The following is an 18,416-nucleotide window of genomic DNA, read 5'->3' as shown; positions in this document are numbered from 1 at the left end:
ACTTGATCCAGGTTTAATCCTACTCAGGCTGAGAAGGCTACTCTCTGAGCCTGATGACATTAAATTCTGTGGAAGACTGATCATTCCTGTTGAGCTACAAGGCAAACCCACTGATACAACATGAGAGTTGGAGGCAGTACTGATCTTAGGCCTATGGAAGTTGAGTTTTACCAGAGATACTGACCTCATTTGCTGATAGCTAAAGTATTGTAATTCAAAGTACCACATTAGTTATCTGTGGAGATACGAATCCACAAAGAAAAATATAGAGACGAGTTTAAGATAAATAATTATTTCTATAGATCATAGTTTCGGTAGGACAGGCAGTTTTGAGGAAAAGTCATAACATTTAAACACTAACATTTCATCCTTTTCCAAGGTCCTGACTGATCTTCTGTTCTCACAATTTTCTATTTTCTTTGTTTTCAATTTGAGGCATCCATAACATTTTTTTTATTATATGTAACCGGGTGACCATTGGGTCTTATTCAGTATCGTTAAAAGTGTACTTAGACATCCATCCGGGTAATGCAAAATAGTTGCCTGTGCCTTTCAGGGAGACGGTGATGTCATTACGCGCGCGCGGGATAGTAGGGAGACCATTTTGCTTTCTGCTGGAGACGTGGTAAGGGATTGGAATTGGGTTCTTTCCGGTGTGTGCTGGGCATGGTGAGGAAAGATTTTCTGGAGTAAGTTACTCAACGCTGGATTGTGTGATTTGGGTAGAGTTCCTCACCAGCCAAGATTGCCACTACCGTATTTGTACTGTATTAGTTCTGGTATTTTTTTATACTGCATAGGCAATTCTGTCCACACACAAGGGTGTGAATCGGAAATTAAACTGAGATTGTAACGGCAAGAACTGTTTGTAAATTTGTTCGTTTTGTTTTGCGACCCTCTACTGGCACTTAAGCATCGAAAACCAATAAAGGAATTAAAACCCGAAAAAGTCTTTGTTGTCCTGAGTGTTGACTTTTTCCCCAGGCTACAAAATCTGGTACCAGGAGTGGGGTTAATTCCAAGCCAGTTGAGAGGGTCTCTGATTGTCTGTATGCAGTATAATATACAGTACCTAATACGGTAGTGGTGAAGACAGGACTGTGTTCCCGTCGGGCAGAAGGAGAGAGCATGGTATAGCCTCACGGAAAGCACGCTGGAGCCTCGGGACTGGGCCGGGACGTCAGCGACTGATGTCAGACGCAGAGCGGTGACGTGGACCCCGGGAACTGCGGGCCGTGAAGCCATCGCGTTTGTGGCAAAGGACGGCAGCTGCTCCTTTTGCAGGCTTGAGTGAACTTTTAAGACTTGAGGTTTTACTATGTCACGCTCAGAGGACACACCAGTTGAACTTGATTTGAATGAACAAATTAGTGAATTGCATAGTAGGTATGATGAAGCCATGGCAACCATAGATAAATTAAGCAGAAGGTCCTATGCATATGGTCCAAAGAAAAGACACATTGTTCCATTTACGGGAGATGTTGAGAAAGATGGGAGATCTGTTGATGACTTTATTGAAGAAGTACAACGTGCACTTCATAGTAGAAATCAGTCTGACCAGGATCAGTATGACTTTGTCATGTCCCTGCTCAGGGGTGCAGCCTTAGAAGAAGCACGTATGCGCAGTGATGCTGGGGAAGACCGCGCTGATGACTTGCTCACCTATCTCAGGGAAACTTTTAGAGACAAGCGTAGTGCACCTCAGCTGTGGCATAGTTTCTACAGTCCCAAACAGCGTGAGGGTGAAGATGTAAGAGAGTCTTCACATGCCCTAGCCCAAGCTCTTATTTGATACTGAAGCACTCCCCTGATGCCGTGACCAATGAGAGGATGGTGCTAAGAGATCAATTTATAGAGGGGATCAGGGATCCTTCCCTCAGAAGGGAGCTCCACAGATTGACCTCCCTCCTCAATGATAGAAGTGAGGGAGGAGGCTCATCTGTGGCTCGTAGAAGAGCCCCTGGGAAATACAAAGTCTGGAAAGTCTAAGTGTAGCAGTGGCCAGGCACAGTGCTCAATTCTTAAAACTCGGGACTCCGAGTGTGTCACACTAGATAACGTCCTTAAAGTGGTCACAGAGAAGGGCAAAGCCCTTTGTGAATTGACTCAAACAGTGAAAGATCTCACTGTGCAGAGGGATTTTACACACACTACTAGTGGCAGATGTAATTTACAGCCTAGGTTCACAGAGGATGGGCAACCAATATGTTTCAAGTGTCAGGAGGGGGGGCATTTGGCCAAGAATTGCCCATGGAAGTGGAGTGCAAAGGAAGTGGAGTCTGCATCCTCCTGCCCTCAAGAGGTTGGGAGTCAGGCAATTCAGTGGGACCTCATAGATATGGATAATGTACAGCTATCCCGTGACCAGTTGCTGCAACGCACCATAGGAACATGTCCAGTTATTGAGCTTGAAATATCAGGTGTCGCTGTCCGTTGTCTTTTGGACACAGGTTGTCAGGTAAGCACCCTGACCAAGCAGTTCTTTCAGGAACACTTGAATGGAGAGGACGAGGATATGTTGTCCACTGTTGGCTGGCTTAGGCTAACAGCTGCAAACGGTCTTGATATTCCTTACCTGGGGTATCTAGAGCTAGAGGTTCAAGCAATGGGCATGAAGGTACCAAATTGTGGCTTTCTAGTAGTCAGGGATCCTGTTAGCACCGAACCCCCTATCCCATGTATTGTAGGCATGAACATTATCAGCCAGTGTAGGCAACTTGTCTATATAGAGTTTGACACCGCCCTAGAAGGGAAGCTGGATTCTGATTGGAGAGATGTTTTCCAGAAAGTGCAGATACACACTATCGAAAAGAAAGCAGTAGACCGAGTATTGGGAAAAGATACTGAGCACATACCTGCTGGATCTGTAGTCACCATTGCGGCTAGTAAGGCCACTGGTGATGCTGGTAGTGACCACAAAATGTTACTTGAGCCGTTTAACACCCCTTTACCAGGAGGTATCATAGTTGTTCCTACGCTCATTGACTCTGGTAATCGAATAGTGCCAGTACAGACTTTAAACCTCTCTGGAGAGGACTGTATGGCTTGCACCTAGGACCAGGCTGGGTATCCTGTCAAAGGTGGAGTGTGTAGATAGCGATCCACAATGTGCAGTAAGATTTCGGCGGATCTCAGCTGGCATTGATCACGTGACAGTGGGTGTGAAAGAGGAGTGTAGTTAAAGTTAAAGTCAATTCTAAACAAGCTCGATATTGGGGGTAATGAAGGACAACAAGCTCAGCTAAGAGCTTTATTGGTTAAGTACCTGGATATCTTTGCAGTTGAAGAGGAAGACCTTGGGTACACTGACAAGGTCAAGTATGAAATTCAGTTAATTGATGACAAGCCTGTTTCACAGCCATACCGTCACGTTCTGCTGAACCAGTGCAATGAAGTGAAAGAGCACATCTCAGAGTTGTTGAGGAAGGGCATGATTCAGGAGAGTAATAGTGCATATGCCTCACTTGTGGTGTTGGTCCGGAAGGTGGATGGTAGCATAAGACTGTGTGTAGGTTATCGGAGACTGAATCTTAAGACCAGAAAGGACGCGTTCCTGCTCCCGCGTATTGATGAGAGTTTTGATGCCCTGGTGGGAGCGCAATTTTTCTCAACAATAGACCTTGCGAGTGGTTACCACCAAGTGGCGGTAGAGGAGCGTGATAGGCATAAGGCTGCTTTTTCGACCCCGTTTGGTCTGTATGAATACCTTTGCATGCCATTTGGGGTCTGCAATGGACCGGCGACTTTTCAAAGGCTCCTGCAGGCAACTATGAATGAAATAGTTTTCCAAATCATGCTTGTGTACTTGGATGATATTGTGGTGTATTCACAGACTTTTCACGAACACTGTACTTAAGCACCTCCAGGAGACTGGTCTGAAGGTAAATCTGGAGAGGTGTCATTTTCTGCAGTCAGAGGTTAGGTTCTGAGGACACCAGATATCAGCCAAGGGGATAGGCACCGATCCTGAGAGGGTCTTAGCTGTTCAGCGGTGGCCAGTACCATCGACAGTTAAGGACTTAAGATGGTTTCTTGGCTTTTGTAGTTATTATCAATGATTCATTCAGAGATTCTCAAAGATTGCAGGTCCGTTGCATGATGTAGTGAATTGGTGTACTAATGTAGGAAGCCCAAGTAAAACAAACTGGCTGTTACAACAGTCTTGGGCAGAAGAATGTCAGACTGCCTTTGACTTGCTCAAAGAGAAACTGACCAGTTCCCCATCCTTGGCTTTGCCGATTTCTCCCAGCCCTTTATAGTGGAGACCGATGCCAGCAATCATAGGCTAGGAGCTGTGCTATACCAACAGCAGGGAGGGGGAAAGAGGGTTATTGCATATGCAAGCCGGCGATTAAGGAATGCTGAAAATAATGATAAGAATTATAGCAGCATGAAATTGGAGCTGCTTGCACTTAAGTGGGCTGTAGTAGAGAAGTTTCGTGGCTACTCGTTGGTTTCCAAATTCACTGTAATCACTGACAATAACCCCCTATCCCACATGAAAACTGCCAAGTTGGGAGCAGTGGAGCAGAGATGGATCTCACAGCTGTCAGTGTTTGACTTCGATGTTCAGTATCGTTCAGGTCGGAGCAATACCTGGCTGATGCACTCTCTAGGCAGCCATTTGCAGGGGAGCCTGAGCCTGCCTCCGAGGATGCGAAGTTTGATGGGGCTGTGGCGATCTGTAGTTTGATCAATCATGGCACTGCCTTTGACCCGGCACTGGTTACCGCTGGTCTTAACAGCTGTAGGGTTAAGCAAATCCGAGCCTGGGAAGCTGGTACTAGTGATGTAAGTGGTCCGACGCAAGAGAACACTCCAACCCTCCCAGGTTATTCTAATGGGGACTTGCGTACTTTTTAGCAGCAAGACACTGTGCTAGGTGTCCTAAGAGACTTATGGGATCAGAAAAGGAAGCTAAGTGGCCAGGAGCGTAAAACTCTGCCAAAGCCTGTTTCGTCTCTGTTAAGGCACTGGGACAGTATCAGGGAGCGTAAAGGGTTACTGTGTAGGGTAGTTGAGGATGAGAAGCTTGGGGAGTGTTACCAGCTTCTGATACCTAACAGCTTGAGGAGCAAAGTGTTAGAGTATGTACATGACTCTATGGGCCATCAAGGCATAGAACGTACACTGCAGTTGTTGAGAAGCCGTTGTTTTTGGATGGGCATACACGAGGATGTGGCACGGTGGGTCAAAAATTGTCCACGTTGTGCACTAACTAAGATGCCACAGCCTCAGATCCAACCCCCCATGAAGTCATTTCTGGCTTCTAGGCCGCTTGAAGTTGTAGCGGTAGATTTCACTGTGTTGGAGCCGGCAAGTGATGGGCGTGAGAATGTCTTAGTGGTCACAGACGTTTTCACTAAATTTACCCAAGCATTTCCCACTCAGGATCAAAAGGCGGATACCACAGCAAGGGTGCTCTTGAGGGAGTGGTTCATGAAGTACGGTGTTCCTGAGAGGTTGCATTCTGACCAGGGCCGTAACTTCGAAAGTGAGGTCATAGCGGAGCTTTGCGAACTATACGGGGTAAAGAAAAGCAGTACCACACCTCATCATCCCACTAGAAACACGCAGTGCGAGCGTTTCAACAGGACAATGCATGACTTGTTGCGTACGTTGCCTCCTGAAAAGAAGCGCAGGTGGCCAGAACATCTACCCGAGTTGGTGAATGCATATAATGCGACACCTCATGCAACCACCGGGTATTCACCTTACTATCTGTTGTTTGGGGTGGATCCCCACTTGCCCGTGGATGCTCTGCTGGGGCAAGAACAGACGGTGGACCAGAAATATGACTGGCTAGCTGTACACCAGAGCCGACTGAGGGATGCAAAAGAATACTATGAACAAAAGGCGGCAGAACACATTGCCTGGCAGGAGGATAAAGTGTACTGTCCCAAAGTTGATGTAGATGTGCTGGTTTACCTGAGGAACAGACCATTAGGCCGTAATAAAATCCAGGATGCTTGGAACTCAATGGTCTACAGGGTGGTAGATGTACTGGGCAACACATACACTGTGGAACTTTTGGAGGGTGGGCCTAGCAAGAGGGTGAACAGGGTAGACATCAGGCCCTGTGAGAACCATCCCCCTCCAGCTACCCGAAGGAGACTGCAAACTCCAGTAACTCAGGCCAACTCACCTCTGGGGCATGAATCAGATTCTGAGGATTCAGAGAATGGTGTGATAGTGGTAGAAGACATGTCAGAACAGGGTGTACAGAGTCTTGACCCTAGCCAAGACTGCATATCTTCCAAAAATATGACACCTTCTGGAACTGAGACCAGGGGGCTGATGATGGCTAATACAGGGGCAGAGGTCAGTAGCCCTCTTGTAGCAGCACCCCGCAGGAGTAAACGAGTAAATGTTGGACAGCACCCCAACCCACATCGCGAACCAAGGTCAGTCCTTGATGAGGTTTCCATAAGTCCGGCAGCAGTGTCTGAAATGCTGGCTAGTCTCAGTTCAGTTCTCTTTAGAGAAGCAGTTAAGGAGGTTAAAAGTACCCTTGTAGTGAGTGAATAATCGAGGACGATTACTGGAATGCAGGGGAGAATGTAAACGGCTGACCATTGGGTCTTATTCAGTATCGTTAAAAGTGTACTTAGACATCCATCCGAGTAACGCAAATTAGTTGTCTGTGCCTTTCAGGGAGACGGTGATGTCATTACGCGCACGCGGGATTGTGGGGAGACCATTTTGCTTTCTGCTGGAAACGTGGTAAGGGATTGGAATTGGATTCTCCCCAGTGTGTGCTGGGCATGGTGAGGAAAGATTTTCTGGAGTAAGTGACTCAACGCTGGATTGCGTGATTTGGGTAGACTTCCTCACCACCCAAGATTGCCACTACCGTATTTGTACTGTATTAGTTCTGGTATTTTTTTATACTGCATAGGCAATTCTGTTCACACACAAGGGTGTGAATTGGAAGTTAAACTGAGATTGTAACGGCAAGAACTGTTTGTAAATTCGTTCGTTTTGTTTTGCGACCCTCTACTGGCACTTAGACATTGAAAACCGATAAAGGAATTAAAACCCGAAAAAGTCTTCGTTGTCCTGAGTGTTTACTTTTTCCCCAGGCTACATATACTATGGATTACTCCTTGACTTTTTTCATCAACAAAACTCGGGAAGAATTGCAACATATTGTAATATTATCAGGTCATCAGTTCAAGGGTGCAGGACTAAGCAGCTGATCACGAGTGACAACGTATTGTTTCCCTTGAGCTAACAAGACTAATGAACAAATAAACCCGTAGATCGATGGCTGTCAGTCTCCCAATAATGAAATTAACACTTGCAGCTGAAAGACTAACAAGCACGAAGAACCTTGGAGGCAACTAAGATCAGGCTCGTATTTTAGTGTGCAATTAACATCCAGAAGTAGAAGTGCAGCATCCATCCAGCATCATACCAATTGGCAATCAAAACTTTGAAACACGTTCGTCTAGTTGAGTGACATCTTGAAAGGAACACGTGACGGTGTTAATCCTCTTAATATTCATTATATTTTACAGATTTACTTCTAAGTGTTGATCCCAATAGTGGGCTTATCTCAATGGAATTAAAGGTGCATATTTTCACTACTTTTAACATGACTTGGAGTTAGGCAAGGAGTGAGATAATCCAAGAAGCTTTCAATTACCCATCTGAAAACTTCATAGAAAAAAAAGTAGAAAGTCAAGGGAAATTGCAAATAACCTTTGAGGCGATTTAGTGAAAAAAAAGATAATGACTATGTTTAATCAAACAAAATTAAACCTTATGGGTCTGGTTTTCCTTATTTAAATCCTTCTTTGTGCTCAGTCTCTCAGCTTTAGTAACCGGTTCTACTGCTCCAGGGACCAACTCCCTTGTATATTTAAATTAAGTTTTGGTGACATCATTTAATCTTTTTCTCCCACTTCCTCTGCTCACGAGTTACATGAAGTGGGTATTAGAACTCGCAAAACAGCTAATGGCGCTTGGTGTTCATGAAGAATAAAAAAAAACTTTCCATTTATCAAACAAGTTAGAAGTCTATTTGTGGAGTAAACTTTGATATTTGTTTTAAATTAATCGTGTGCCTAAATTATAAACTCAAATTTTAGACACAGTAGTCTGAGCTGTCGGCCAGACTATTAAACCATGCGTTCACTCTTATGATGCATGCATGCCCTTGTTTCATTCCATGGATGGTTAACACATGCAGCTTCTAGAATCTACCAAACTGAACAGGTGTTCATCAGAATTGTCATGCAATTCCCACAGTGATCTGACCTATCTCCATTTAGTCTTTCACTAAAGCTAAGCCCCAGGGATCTACTTTCCTGATCTCTCCCATTGTGCAAAGAAGCCATCTGCACAAAGGGCATTTTCCTGTTCCTACACCTTCACCCAGAGCTGAATCTGCTTTTTGTGAACTCATTTTCTTCCCTCCCACTAGCTGCAGAACATTGCAGACCACTTATCTCCATGGAATCTGACTTGACTAGACCTTCAAAAAGGATTTAATGTTTAAAAAAATCACATTTTGCAATGCTATTGACCATCTCAGGTAATGATGAGTTTGAGTACAGAGAAGAAATTAAGAACCTGGTGGCATGGTGCGAAGACAATAACCTATCCCTCAACCTCAGCAAAACGAAGTAATTGGTTGTTGACTTCAGAAGGACTAACGGATCGCACAACCCAATTTACATCGGTGGTGCACAAGTGGAACAGGTCAATAGCTTTAAATTCCTCGCAGTCAATATCACAAATGACCTGACTTGGTCCAACCAAGCAGAGTCCACTGCCAAGAAGGCCCATCAGCACCTTTACTTCTTGAGAAAACTAAAGAAATTTGGCCTGTCCCCTAAAACCCTCACTAATTTTTATAGATGCACCATACAAAGCATTCTTCTAGGGTGCATCACAAACTAGTATGGAAGTTGTGCTGTCCAAGACCGGAAGAAGCTGCAGAAGATCATGAACACGGTGCAGCACATCACACAAACAAACCTACCGTCCTTGGACTCACTTTACACCGCACACTGTCGGAGCAGTGCTGCCAGGATAATCAAGGACACAACCCACCCAGCCAACATACTTTTCATCCCTCTTCCCTCCGGGAGAAGGATCAGGAGTTTGAAGACTCGTACGGCTAAGTTTGGGAACAGCTTCTTTCCAACTGTGATAAGACTGCTGAACGGATCCTGACCTGGATCTGGGCCGTACCCTCCAAATATCCGGACCTGCATCTCGTTTTTTTTTGCACTACCTTACTTTCTATTTTTCTATTTTCTACTTATGCTTTATAATTTAAATTTTTAATATTTACTATTGATTTGTAATCCAGTGAGCAGGAAGTGCAGAATCAAATATCGTTATGATGATTTACGTTCTAGTATCAATTGTTTGGCAACAATAAAGTATAAAGTATTATTAGAGGAACCAGGTGCATTTTTTATATATTTCTGACATTGCTACTCAAAGTGCTGTGCTCAAGAACTATTCCCAAGGCAGTTGCAAAGGAATTTCAACCCCACTGCCTCCTCTTCAGGTGTGCTGAGCACCAATCATATTTTTCACTTACTATTTTTCATATGACTGTTGTAATTTTCTTTTGCCTTTAGGGAAGTTGAGATATCTGTCCCTCACACAGCAAACATTATTCTGAGCTTTATCCAAGTATTGTTTTAGTGCTCCAATGATTGGGATATAAGTATTTACTTTACATCATTGTTGAACAGGTGCTTAAACAGAGATATCATTTGCAAGACCTATTCAACTGCAAGATGTTTTAATCAGCAATCTCGCAGTGCTGTGATCTGATCCATAATAAAAATGAATTGAGTAGGGAGTTCGGGGCAGCAATTCAGAAATTTTGTTAATGTGCAATTGAAAGGAGCAGGAGAGTATAGCAAGTTACTGGCCGACACTTTTTGTTCCTTTATTTGTCTATTTATAATGTTATATCTATGTACACCTGGCTTGTCAATATCTACAACCCATGTTTACTTTTGACTGAATCAATGGGTGGGAAATTATAATTCATTGACAGAAGGTAAAAGGAAAAAAATAAAGTCCACAAATCAGTTAAAGAATATAAGGACTTGCATTTACATGGGTTTTATCATGACTGGAATGCCAAATGTTTTACATTAACGAACTCTTTTGGATGTGTGGCCACTCCAGCAACTTCAGACATGTGCCAGTTAATTTGTACACAAGTTGATATGAACAGATCTATTCGCTTACTTAATGATGTTGGTTCAGCAGGGATTTATAATAAGTTGGAATGATTGTCTAACCAAAGCAACAAGGCCTGAGTGACAGAAGTGCTGTATTCCTTAGAAAAGCAGCTTCATCTATACGTGTTGGAAGTTTAGTTCAGGGATAGAATAGGAGTTCTAAGTATTAAGATATAAATATGTATTTTTCAATTAATTTCATGCATTCTAAATAATTTTAAGGCATTTCTGAACATTTCATTAAAAGATAAATGAAGGTGAGGCAGATGGTATGGTGATAAGCTGGATGCTGTAAGGATGATTTCTGGCTGGTGGAGTCTGGATCAGAAGATATAAGAGAGTAAAAATTTAAGACAGAAAAAAGAGGAATTTCTCCCCCTAGATGGTTGTTAACCATTGGATTTATCTGTCCCAAAAGGAAAGATACATGACAAACCTTAGAAATATCTTCTTATGTCTTAGAAATTGCCTGCCTGAAGAGATTATGAAATTCACCATCATCTCTTTGTGGCACTACCTAAGATTATTTGAAGATTAAGACATCTACTGGACAGCAATGAATCCTGACATTGTGTATGATTCTGAAACATGGACTTCTTACAATTACCACAAGAGAGTTATCAACAGTTTTGCTTTTGAAAAGGTCTCCAAGTCCGTTGGTAGGATAAGCAATGTCAGCATCCTATCTCAGAATACATCCCCAGCACCGAAACCCTAATTACACTCATCATATCCTGACACCAGCCTCTTGAAATGAACACTCTAATCCAAGCTCACCTTAATTGTAGATTAACAGAGGAAAAGATTCAAGAATGATCTCAAAATCTCCTTAAAATGTGTAATATATGTACCAATTTGTGGGAATTCCTCTCAAAGTGCAGGAGCATATGAAAGTAGTCTTGCAAAGAGCATAGAAGGCAGATATATACTCATGAGGGGCAGAGATAAGGTGAATGCTCACAGTCTCTTTCCCAGGGTAGGATAGTCTAAAACAAGTGGCCATAGGTTTAAGGTGAGAGAGGAAAGTTTTAAAGGGAATCAAAGCTGCAACATTTTTACACATAGAATAGTGGGCACGTGCAATGAACTGACAAAGGAAGTGCTAACAGAGGTGCAATCACAACATTTAAAATGGATAGGAGAAGCTTAGAGTGCTATGGGACTTCCCAATGAATTGGATGCCTTTTATGCATGCTTTGAAAGGGAGAATAAAACTACAGCTATATGAATCCCTGCAGCATCTGATGATCCTGTGATAAATGTTTCAGAGGCAGATGTTAGAACGTTTTTCAAGAGGGTAAACCCTCACAAGGCGCCAGGCCCTGATGGTGTTCCTGATAGGCCACTAAAAACCTTGACTAACCAATTTGCTGGAGTGTTCAGGGACATATTCAATCCATTGCTGCTGCAGTCAGATGTTCCCATCTGCTTCATAAGGCCATTCAGCACACTATTGCCCAAGAAGATCAGGGTGAGTCACCTCAATGACTATCATCCAGTAGCAATCACACTTACTGTGATGAAGTGCTTTGAATGACTGGTCATGTCTAGAACTAAATCCTGCCTAAACAAGGAACTAGACTCACTGCAATTTGCCTACCACCACAATAGGTCTACAGCAGATGCAATCTCATTGGCTCTCCACTCTGCCTTGCACCACCTGGACAACAGCAATGCCTATGTCAGGCTGATGATTATTGTTTACAGTTCAGTGTTCAACACCACCATCCACTCTATCTTAGTCAACAAGCCTCAAAGCCTTGGCTTCTGTATCTCTGTCTACAAGTGGATCCTTAACTTCCTCAGTAAGAGACCAGAGTCAGCATAGACCAACAATGATATCTTCTACTCTCTGGCAATCTACACAGGAACACCTCAAGGATGCATGCTTAGCAAGTTTCTCTACTCTTTCTATACCTATAATTATATGGCTAGGCACAGCTGAAATGTCAGCTATACATTTCCCATGACACAACTGTTGTTGGCAGTATCTCAGATGGAGATGAGGAGGGTTACAGGATGCCTGACTTGTTTCACAACAACAACTATTCACTCAACATCTGTAAGACCAAGGAATTGATTGTGGACTTCGGGAAAGGGAAGTCGGGAGAAGACACACCAGTCCTCATCAAGGGGTCAACAATGGAAAAGATTAACAGTTTCAATTTCCTAGGTGTCAACATCTACCTTGGGCATAATATATTGATGCAGTTATGAAGAAAGCATGCCAGCAGCGATATTCCATTGGCAGTTTAAGGAGATTTGGCATGTCACCTAAGACTACAGCAAATTCCTATAAAGGTATCACGGAGAAAATTCTAACTGGTTGCATCACAGTCTCGTATGGGGGCATCAGTGCACGGGATTGGAAAAAGCTGCAGAAGATTGCAAAACTCAGCCAGCTCCATCATGGCACTGTCCTCCTCACTATAAGATAAGAGCATAAGATATAGGAACATAATTGGGCCATTTGGCCCATCGAGTCTGCTCCACCATCTCATCATGGCTGATCCAAATTTCCCATCAGACCCAGTCTCCTGTCTTCTCCATGAACAATAAATTTCACAATAGCTTTGAGAATAAATATGATACTGCTTCTGACTCTGGAATGGGAACAGCTTTGATGAATAATGTGGTCAGCATGGATAAGATGGGCCGAAGTGTCTGCTTCCATGCTGCATCACTCCATACCTAGAATCTTTCCTTGTACTATAAATGAAAGCACAACATTTCCAAGATGGACCTGGATAAGCATATAATCGAAGAGTTCTACTGGAAGGGGTGGGGTATGTTTACTACTCAGATTACTCTAGTAACTACATGTCTTTTATTACATCCTGAACCACAAATCAATAGTTTAGGTTGCTGGCAGAGTTGAAATACCATTCACTTCATTACATGTGAAGAGGTCAATTGTGCAGAGGATAAAACTCAAATTTAAGGACAACTTACTCACCAGTATTAGTTGATCGGATATCTGGATAAATAATGTTCACGTTTAATGCCACTTGGATATAAAATGAAGGAAAATGAACACTTTATTTAATTGAAATATATATTAGACAAGCTTCCACCTTTATCAGCTATTGTATTGATTTTGCACACTGTAATACCTTGAGAGAAGAGAACATTTGAAGCAGGCTTTGTCTGAATCTCTGAAGACCACTCAATCTGCCGATGTAAATGTCAATCATGACTTCACTCAATGTCAAAAGATTGCATCAAAAACTGAAGGATGCTTAGGGATTTGGAATATAATGTCAGACCTCATTTTTCAATTTTTCTGTTAGACTCCACCCCATTTTTAATAAGCAGAAATTTCAAATTCACCTGATCGGTTTGTTAATGACAAAACTCTTCCTGTTTGTTTCATATCAAATTTTGCTCAAGGCATTCTCTTTTCAAAGCATTGTTTATATCTGGCTGTAACTCCATTGACAAAGTTGGCCTGCGGTCCAATACCCAGTAGCAATTACTCATATGAAAAGTGTGGAGAAAACTGTGCCATTGGTAACTTTAATGGATAATCATGATAAACAGGAATCTTTGGGACTGATAGTCTAACCTTACTCTCTAGAATTCTACATCTGTTATCATCTTTAAAAACTCCATTTTGCTGACACTTATGCTTACCTATCTCTTCCATTGATGTTTGTCACCTATTTCTTTGTTTGTCCTTGAGTGTTGAAGGAGGCATGCTCACTAATTGACACAATTTTGTTCCACTGAACAAGGAACACTAGTGTAAGATCATAGCCTAACTTTCATAGATGAGAAAATAAAAAGAAACAACTTGCATCAATTTAGAATACTTCATGATCTTAAGATATCCCAAAACACTTAAAGTCAAACAAATACTTTTGAAATCTAGCAGTAGTTGTAATGGCAAAGAATGCAAAGTAAAACATTTAAGGAACATTAGTTGGAGGTGCAGGTGTGGAGGATACTGGAGAGAACTGTCCTGTGCATCTTAAAATTAGTATCAAGTGATCCTTTTAGATCCATGTAAGAAGGTGTATTAAGTTTAACATTTCATCAAAAAAATAATACCTGTGCCACTGACAACATAGATTTTGTGCTCAAATTTCTGAGCCTTCAATGCATAATGTAACAACTAACTCACTGAGTTGAGATGGGTTGGTAGAGCAGGTGGTAATGGTGGATAGTAATGCTAGAGGTGGCTGAGAAGTGGGATGATGGAATCAACAAAATACTTTGCTGTTCATAATTAAAAGTACATTAAAATTGAGGAATGTGGCATGCCTGCTACTCAACAACAGAACAGTTTCACAGATAGTCATTCTGTCCTCTCTGACACTCAGAATTTCAGTAATGCACGGTGAATTACATACAAGAGAAAATCTGCAGATGCTGGAAATCCAACCAACACACACAAAATGCTGGAGGATCTCAGCAGGCCAGGCAGCATCCATGGAAAAGAGTACAGTCGACATTTCAGGCCGAGGCCCTTCATCAAGACCCTTTGTTAGTGAATTATATACAAACTTCTGCCTCTTTGGATGTACGTGCTGTTTCTTAATGTGTTCATGAAGACTTTACATTAGCTTCAGTTCTGGTTGCTGTGCATCAGATGGAATATTTTGATGGTTATTAATGTCTCTTGCTTTAATACTATTTCCCAGTGATCTTACTAACATGGCTTTTCTCAGCTTTACAACATCTTTCCCTCATCTTTTCTGACACTCATTAAGGAGTTTATCTCTTTTCTTCATAATCTCACAATGCGTGCTGTCAGCCCTTCATGGAATTATTGCTTAGAGTCTCAAAAGATCTGTCTAATACCTCTTCTCAGTGCAACGTCCCATCTTTCATCAGTCACTCAGCATTGTGCTCTCCAATTTCATTGAGCTCTTCTATGAGTGCGTCCACATCTTGCTTTCTTTCTCACATGATGTAAATGTTTCTGATGAATTACTGACGTACTGCAGGCTCTATCATTTGCTTGCAAATTATTCTATAAGTGTAACTTGCTGCCTATTAGACACCATTAACTCGGCAAATTTACAGAATTCTTTAAATATCGAAGGCTCCACATATCCAGGTAGAACGAAGACTAAAACTTACAGCAATAAGCTAACAGGAGTACCAAATATCTGTTCCCCTCTCATCTTTCTCTGCATTCCTGACTGTTCTTTGAATAGTTTTCACAACTGAAACTATCAATAGAGGTGAAAAGCTGTAGCAAAAGAAACAAAACCTGATTCTGCTAAAAGCAGGTGGGCTGCTTCTTTTTGCCTTAGTAATCATCTTTCTTCTCTCTGTTTCAAGAACTACCCAGCCCACAGCAGGAACATGACAGTTTAACCAATAAAAGACGGCCTTCGGATGCTTAGACCTGCATTCTGAAAGCACTCTCAGCAAAAGTCAAGGATAATCATGCCAAGAAATTGACTGAAGATGCTGTCAAGTGAATGTGGTATTGTTGCCAGCTAAGTCCAAGTATCCATTTTTTGGATTTCCAGAATAAAGTCATTCATATGGTCCAAAAGGAAACCAAAAACAATTATGAAAAAAATCATTGTGTCTGTTTAGTCAACAAAAAAATTATTTGCATTGCCAGACTGAACTTTACTCCACAATATACAGTATTTCACATTTGTTTTTTGTTCTAAAATAAAGTGCTAACTTTCAGTTGTTGGCATTAACATATAATGCATCAGCAAAATAATCTTCTAATCACCTGCTCCTTAAGCAATAGGATCAGAAATTAAAATAGTGCTTGAACAGAACTGTTACAAATCATTATTATTGACCTATTCTGATCTTGTGTTTCCAGGAAGTTCAATGTCTTCTGCAGGAGATAGATAATGCATTAAATGTTATGGGTTGCTTGACATTAGCTATTCACTTCTGAGGTGCAGGGTTAAGCACAGGGCAGACCATAAGAACTGAAAATATCCTTGTGTCAACTTTGAGAGTCCAACGGAGCAACACACAGAACAGGAGAGAAACTCAGTGGGTCAGGCAGCATCTACAGAGGGAAAATGGACAGCTACATTTCAGGTCGAAACCTGACCTCAAACAAAGGTCTTGGCCCAAAACATCGACTGTCTAATTCCCTCCATAAATGCTGCCTGACCCACTCAGCTTCTCCAGTGTTTTGTGTATTGCTCCAGATTCCAGCATCTGTAGTTTTTTGTGTTTCCACGATCGTCGTTTGGATCTGTTTCACTGGTCGGATGTTACTTATTGCCTAAGATCTCACAATTCAATTCTATTGGCACTAAAAGTGAATTATTGGCCATTGGTGAGGTAGTGTATCGGATTCCCATGTTATTTATTTGAAATTAAAATGAATATCGGATTGGGTTGAAAAAATAAAGGAGCAATACTCAGGGTCTGACTTATTGTTCTCTTTAGCTAGGACGCTTACTAGTTGTTACAAAATACATAAGTAATCTCTCCTCCAAAAAAAATACCAGAATCAGAATCAGCTTTGTTATCACTGACATATGTCACGAAATATATTGTTTTAGAGTACATAACATGTACTCTAAAATATAATTAGAAAAAAATATAATTAAAACATTAAATAAGTAGTGCAGAAACAGAGCAGCAATAGTAAGTCATGCACACAAAACGCTGGAGGAGATCGCAGGCCATGCAGCATCTATGGAAAAAAGTAAACAGTCAATGTTTCGGGCTGAGACCCTTCATCCTGATGAAAGGTCTCCGCCCAAAGCATCAACTATTAGTGCTGCCTGGCCTGCTGAGTTCTTCCAGCATTTTGTGTGAATGCTTGGATTTCCAGCTTCTGCAGATTTTCCCTTGTTTGCAAAGATAGTGAGGTAGACTTCATGGGTTTAATGACTGTTCAGAAATCTAATGTCAAAGGAGAAGAAGTAGTTCCTAAAACATTGAGTGTGTGCCTACAGGCTCTTATAGCTCCTCTCTGAAGGTGGCAATGAGAAGGACCATCATTACGGAACCCTGTCATCCAGGTCTTGCCCTGTTCTCACTGCTACCATCTGCGAGGAGGTACAGAAGCCTGAAGACACACACTCAGTGATTTAGGAACAACTTCTTCCCCTTTGCTATCCAATTTCTGAATGGACCTTGAACCCATGAAGACTGCCTCACTACTTTTTTATTTCTATTTTTGCACTGCTTATTTAATTTCACTGTTTTATATATATACACTGACTGCAATTCACATTGTTCACATTTTTGTACTATTATGTATTGCATTATGCTGCTGCCAGAAAGACAACATACTTCACGACATCTACCAGTGATATTAAACTGATTCTGATTCTGATTCTGACTATTTGATGGCAATTATGTTATTTTCATATTAATATTGTTCAACCATCTTCATTAATGTGATTCCTTTTTTAGTCAAGGTGAATTGCATACACACATTTTTGAATATACAGTTTATGGTATATATGTATAGAAGACATACACATCTACACATTTACTTTCAATTATGCTTCATTCAATGAAGAACGGTGTATAAAGAGCCTCTCTCGAAGACGGAAGTTTCCCAACCTTTTTTTTATGCCATGGACCAATACCATTAAGCAAGGTGTCTGTAGACCCCAGTCTGGGAACCCCTGCTCTATAAGGTCATATATAAGAAGCTATCAATAATCTCCATTCTGTTAAATTACAATTTCTAGCAGGTTATTATTTCTGCTGAAAAGTAATACTCTGATTCTCTACAATAAATACGTTGGAATGCAGTAATTATGCTCAGTGATTATAGAGTTGCTACTGAATCAATAGTTAAAGGTCTTAAAGCTCAGTCTAGAGTACATAATTCAGACTGACATTCATTCACAAGCTGTGGTATTGTCTAATATTCCATCTTCCAGGTGAAAGTGTTAACCCAAGGGTCCACTTGCCCTCTCTTGTATATGTGATAGATCTCAGAGCACTCTTTGAAGAATGATGTGGTTAACTTCAAAGGCCTGTCAATATTTACCCTCCACCACCTCAAAAACAGACTATTTCTTTGTTTCTGGAACCCTGGATTGCACAATTAGCTGATGCGTCTTCTCCTTTATATCAATGAATATACTTCAAAGTATTTAATCGGCTGTAAAACACTTTGAGGTGTCCTGAGTTCAGTGATTCTACATTATAACTGCAAAAACTTTGCTTTTCTTTATATTGATAAAAGTACCAACCATTCTCTGACAGCAACTTTACAGACAGGAATAAGATGAATAATCA

The sequence above is a fragment of the Mobula birostris genome, chromosome 10 (genome assembly GCF_030028105.1).
Source record: "Mobula birostris isolate sMobBir1 chromosome 10, sMobBir1.hap1, whole genome shotgun sequence".
NCBI lineage: Eukaryota > Metazoa > Chordata > Chondrichthyes > Myliobatiformes > Myliobatidae > Mobula > Mobula birostris.
Note: the sequence above shows the minus strand (reverse complement) of the source record.